This window comes from Suricata suricatta, chromosome 8 (genome assembly GCF_006229205.1).
Source record: "Suricata suricatta isolate VVHF042 chromosome 8, meerkat_22Aug2017_6uvM2_HiC, whole genome shotgun sequence".
Lineage (NCBI taxonomy): Eukaryota > Metazoa > Chordata > Mammalia > Carnivora > Herpestidae > Suricata > Suricata suricatta.
Genome location: NC_043707.1, coordinates 125,710,434 through 125,716,433, shown reverse-complemented (window position 1 = coordinate 125,716,433; position 6,000 = coordinate 125,710,434). Strand labels below are relative to the sequence as shown.

At 47.8% G+C, this 6,000-nt stretch overlaps 1 protein-coding gene across 1 annotated transcript in view; it reads left to right on the top strand.

Moving 5' to 3' along the window:
* The first annotated feature begins 3,651 nt into the window (after positions 1–3,651).
* ZBTB40 (zinc finger and BTB domain containing 40) overlaps positions 3,652–6,000 on the top strand; it is a 77,639-nt gene continuing 75,290 nt past the window's right edge. Inside the window, exon 1 of the mRNA XM_029946685.1 lies at positions 3,652–3,795. The gene's annotated coding sequence lies outside the window, so the exon portion shown is untranslated. The remainder of the gene's footprint in view (positions 3,796–6,000) is intronic.

The following is a 6,000-nucleotide window of genomic DNA, read 5'->3' as shown; positions in this document are numbered from 1 at the left end:
AGCAAATTTCACTTCTACAAATACCGCCACCGCCTTAGGGAACAGCAGAGACATTTGACCGGGCAGCAGCTGTGCAGAGGGTGCTATTTAAAGACTCAGCTTTTGCAGTCCAAGGACTCTGGGCTTAGGATTTGATTAGGAGGCGGGGAGAAGACAGCAAAGACCAAAGAAAGAACCAGATTTGGGGAAAAACATCACCGGGTGGTTGGTTACTGCTGTGAACCCTGAGTACATTAAATGAGTTCATTTTAATAAAATTGCGTCTCTGCATCTCTGAGTAAATTAAATGTGTTAATTCATGGAAAGTGTTTGGAACAGTGTCCAGTACATAGTGCCTACTGGAAGGAAGCTCATCATTATCATTATTATCCCTCCATCCGCCCACCTACATACAGATGCCCAGCGATGGAGGAACACTCAGCTATAATGATATGTTATTGTTAAGTGCTAGGATTTAGAGTGATTCTGTTTTTAAATCTCTTCTTCATTACCCTCCCTCTAATCCTTGAACTCTTTATAACAGACACATATATTTTGTAAAACTCTCAAGTCATTTGGTGGAGGGGACCTCCTAGGTTTACACCCCAACTCCACTGCCTAGGAGCTGTGTCACCTTCACTGAATCTGTTTTTATTTTATTATTTTTTAATTTAATTTAATGTAATTTTATTTTATTTTATTTTATTATTTATTTTAGAGAGAAAGAGAGCATGAGCCAGGGAGAAAGGGACAATCTTAGCAGGCTCCATTCTCGGTGCAGAGCCTGACACAAGGCTCCTTCCCATAACCCTGAGATCATGACCTGAGCTGAACTTAAGAGTTGGATGTTCAACCAACTCAGCCACCCAGGTGCCCCTGAAACTGTTTTCTCCTGAATAATAGTAATTTTAAAAAGGTAATTATGTCACTTACCTCTTCGAGGGGTTAGGAAAATTGAATGAGATAATCTAGGTAGAGGGTGGCATGGTACCTGGCAGACAGTAAGAGTGCTATTAGCAGCGGAAGTGGTGGAGGCCGTGCTATTTCTGATGGCAGTGACCATGTTCTATTGACCTCAATGTCCTTGGCATGTGGTAGTCTTCCAGAAGCAGCTGGTAGTTTAGCTGGAGCCACCTCAGGCAGAGCCTGTGAACATTCTTTGTCAAGGTAGAAGAAAGAGGGAAAAGTTCTCAAGTTTCTTCCTCCTTTAGGTTCAAGGATTGCTCCTTCTGGCAACTGGGAAGCACAAGTTATTTCTCTCAAATCCTTGAGGCTCTCTGGAGAGATAAGGGCCTTAGAGGTTCCCGTCACTGTTTTCTTATTCTCCCATATGATGGCCAGCTGGAAGTCAGGTCCATTGTTTCCATGACTCTGTGTTGTTCTTCATGAACGATAGGCAAGAAATTCCCCTGAAAATTTCTAACAATGCAAAACCTCAAGTAAACAATTATGGAGAAACTTCAGCCATTTATCCATGACTGTGTGTGTGTGCTGGGGGTGGCATTCTTCAATATATCTCAAACAATCCTTCAGAGGCAAAAGAGTCCTTCCCATAGTTTATAAACACTCTACAATAAACATGCATTCCTTTCATTTAAAAAAAATGTCCATTTATTTATTTTGAGAGAAAGAGAGAAAGTGGGGGAGGGGCATAGAGAGAGGGAGGGAGAGAGAGGATCTCAAGCAGGCTCCACACTCAGTGCAGAGCCCATTTCAGGTCTTGATCTCGTGAACCGTGAGACCACAAACTGAAATGAGACCAAGAGTCAGATACTTAACCAACTTAGCCACCCTGGAGCCCCAACACGTTTTCCTTTTAAAATAAGAAATACAGAATTAAGGAATCGCATTCTTCATGACCATGGTCCCAGGAATTCATGTACGTGGCGGCCACATTTCTCGTGTTTTCTCCGGGTCCCTGTAGGATGCAGAGCGTTGTTAAGGGGAACAGTGAGGGCAGCGGTGGTTGCAGACTTATTCTCATTGTGTGAGATGTTTGAGTCTCAAGCCATTCACATTTACATACAGTACATTGGCAATAATATTGTTTTTTTTTATTAAAAAGTCCATTTTTGGGGGCTGAGTGGTTCAATCGGTTCAGCATCCAACTTCGGCTCAGGTCATGATCTTGTGGAATGTGGGTTCGAGGCCCCCATTGAGCTCCATGCTGACAGCTCAGAGCCTGGAGCCTGCTTCAGATTCTGGGTCTCTCTCTCTCTGTCCCTCCTCTACTCCCACTGTCTCTCTCTCAAAATAAATAACTAAACATTTAAAAAATCCATTAATTTGAGAAATATATTTTGAGCACCTACTACATGCCCAAGTACCATTCTAGGTATTTGTGGTTTGTTTGCTACTTGTGGCAGCCCTGTATATGGGGGGCTCCCATTAAGAGAGAATGCGGAGATGGTGGAAATGAGTGATTAGGGGGCACAAAGGCTGTGGTGTGGCTCTAATGACTACAAGTGCAACTGGATGTCAGCTATAGTAAATCTGAGCCTGAACCTGACAGTGACATATGAGTATAATAGTGAAAGTGATTAATTGGGCAGTAACAAGGACAGCTGTGTACCCAGTAGGGGCCTGCTAAATATTGGCTTGACTATGGGGCAGTGAAAGTAGCTGAGTGACAACGACAGTGAAAACAACCGAAAGGGTGACAGCTGGGCACAGAGTCCAATTGCTATACTGTACAGAACTGTTTGAAGTTTGTGGTCCTTGACAGTGGTCGCCTGTGGTCGGACAGTGACAGTAAACAATAATGAACCCGATGACAGCAACAATGCAAGTGACAGTTCGGCCCAGGTGATTGAATCTGTGATTAAAAACGGTGATGGAGTGGGAGTTAGCCTGACAATGACAGCTCTCAGAACGACCGAATATTGACATTGTGGATGTAACAGCTGTAACCACAGGGGGAACTCGGCATTGTACTGAGACTGCTGGATTTGGGTGGCATGACTGGCAGTGACAGAAAAATTGGCTGCGCGTCAGTGACAGAGTGACAGTGTGAGGTTCAGTGGGCCAGCACTGATGTGACTTAATTTGTCTGATACTGTCTAGATCTGACTTAATCTGTGTGGCTGTATGAGGGTGGCAACAGGAGCTCCAAGGTGGACAGCTCACTGTGCAACAGAGCGTGTGAAAAGAGAAACTGAGCAAAAGAAAAACTATGATCGTCACCCCCCCCACCACATCCTGAGAGGGAGGAGGGAAAGGCGGGACCAAAATGCCTTCAGGACATCTCGATTGGCTGATACGACCTTGTTAGCCAATTATGTCCGAGCAGTGCCAAGACTCTCCACCTATGAGGAAGCGGCTGGGGACGGCGGCTCAGGTCACAACCCTACCTTGCACGTGAATGTGTTTTGGAAAAATGTAGAGAAACCTTTTGTGTCTACTTCTGTGCCATTCTTGAAATAAGATCCTCACTCTAGTAGTGCCCAAACAAGGGTCCGTGGAACCCCATCAAAACTTTCATAAGAGAGTAGGGGGAGCGGAGGGAGTGGCTAAGGTCACAGGTCAGAAACCAGCTAACACCCCGTTAGCCCCGGCGTCCCTGCATTGGTGGAGGGCGCGCTCGACGCAGGCCCCTCCCCTTTAAGCCCGCCCCCGACACGTGACTTTGGCGCGCGGGGCAGGCTGGGCCTCCCCCTCGGGGCTCTACTCCTTACGCGCCGGCCTCAAAATGGCCGCCTTTTGGCGTCTCTGGCGCTGTTGAATGGAGAAAGCTTTATTGTTCCCTTCGGGCGGGAGTGTTCGTGTCCTCTATGGCGCTGTCAATAAAGAACGGCAGTTTGAATCGGTGCTGAACAGGTAACCATAGAAACGGGGCTGGGACTCCGCGTGGAGACCCCTTTAGCAGCTGAGGCCCGGGAGGCGCCCCAAATGAGGGGCTCGCTGAGACCCTTCGGCGTGGCGAACTCCGCGGGGCTCAGCCAGGTCGCAGCCGCCTCCTCTTGCCCCGGACGCGGACCCTCTGGGGCGGCTCTGACCCCGAGCGCAGGCTCGGCTGTAAGTCTCCGGTGGGGAGAGGCCGCGGGGCCCTGTCGGGGTGCCCCCGGCTTGGCCCCCCGGCCGGGGCCTGCCTACCGCCTGGGGCCTGCCCTCGCTCGTCCCCGCCCGCTACTCGGGGCGATCCGCGGCCTCCTCGCTGCTGCTTCCCGAGTCTCTCCCCCTCCTGCCGAGTCTGCACCAGGGCTTTGGCAGGCTCAGGCCTGGGGCCAAATCCCTTAGCCCCCCCGCCCCCCGTTTTGGTCTGTAGGGAACTAACAGTGGTTTTTACATTTTTAAATGGTTGGGGGGAAAAGGAAGACTTTCTTGTCATTCATGAAATGTATATGAAATCAGATTTCGGTGTCCGCAAGTGAAGTTTTGTTGGAACACAGCCGCGTTCATTGTTTTATATCATGGATGGCTCATTTCTTGCTACGAGAGCTACATTGAGTGGTTACGACAGACGTGGCCAGGCTTTGAAGGCATGGCCCACAGAGCCAAAAATACCTACTGTCCGGCCCTTCACAGAAGTGTGCCAGCCCCGGCCCTAGACACAGGTAGACTCGTCAGGGCTGTCCGGCGATTCTTCTGATCGTACCTCACGGAAAGGGAAAGGAGTTAAAACTACCCCATGCACCTAATGCTCTGGGTTTATTGATCTGATCGGTTAATGTGGAAATTGTTTCCCCTATTTTTAGTAACGGTACCATCCACCCAGCGCCTTCAATAAGTCAGGTGCTTTGTTTATATTTATACCCAGCCGCTTTTTGCTAACAACACTTCATAAATCAGTATCAATGTTTCCCGCTAAGAGAGGAATCCCAGATTCTGAGGTTAAGCCTCCTAAGGCTCCTCCATTACAGGCCTGGCAAATTGAGCTCATTCCGGGGAGCCCTCTGCTAAGGGCCCCACCTCATACTGCTGGGACTTCTTTCAAGTCTCAACCTGGGGCTCTGGGTCTTTCCTGAAGTCGAATTCCAAATCTTTGTATGGTTTACGGAGATCAGTTACAACCCCCAAGTGAAGTTTTTCTTAGCTAAATCATCAAACTTATGCCACGCCCTACTTTCTAATTTAGATGCCTTTCTTCTCAGGCAGTAGTTCCCAAACCTAGCTCTTCATCTCTAGTTTAACTAACAAATGATTTCAGAACATGCCCGCATGTATGCATTCATGAATCTTTCAGTATTTTCTGAGCACCTGCTCTGTACTAAGGATGATTCCAATCCCTGGGAGAACAGTGGTGAGCAAGATCACCAGGATCTTTGCCCTTTCACAGGATTGAAATGCAGTAGGGTGTTGGACAGATGGTATACGAGTAAACAAACTAATGTCAGGTACAGCTGTCATAGCATTGTAATAAAATCAGTAGTTCGTGTTTATTAAGTGATTCCTGCAAAGCACTTCGTGCTTTATTTACATGGAGTATCATTCGGTCCTTTCATGAACTCTGTGACAAAGGCAGTATTAATATTCCTGTCTTAAAGATGGGAAAATTGAGATTCAGAGAGATCCCCAAGGTTACATCGTAGCTAATGTACGAGGGAGCTGGGTTCTGAACCTCAACCGATCCCACCACCCTGTATTCTTCCATCTGTTAAGTACCTTTGCTTGGGAGGCCCTCCAGGGCAGACCACACCTTACCGGTCTTTGTATCAGCTGCTAGCCAGTGCCCACAGCCTGTAGTCTGGTAAGTATTTAATAAACAGTTCAGGCCATTTGTTGATCAAATATTTGCGTGCCTGCTGTATACCGGACGCCACGGCGCTAGGCCTTATGATTACAGTGAGCAAGATGGACCTAACACCTCGTTTCTAAGACAAATAGTGGCACCTGTGATAAAGGTAATGAAACAGTGCTAACCCAGGGGACTGCTCTTACCGGGCTGGCCCCAGCAAGCCACTTGAGAAAGGTAGTTTAAACTGAACCCGTTTGAGTGACAAGAATCCAGTCCAGGCAAGAAGGGAGAGAACCGGGAAGGAGGAACCTGTTAATAGGATCAGAGGTTGTGAGGTGGCAAGAATC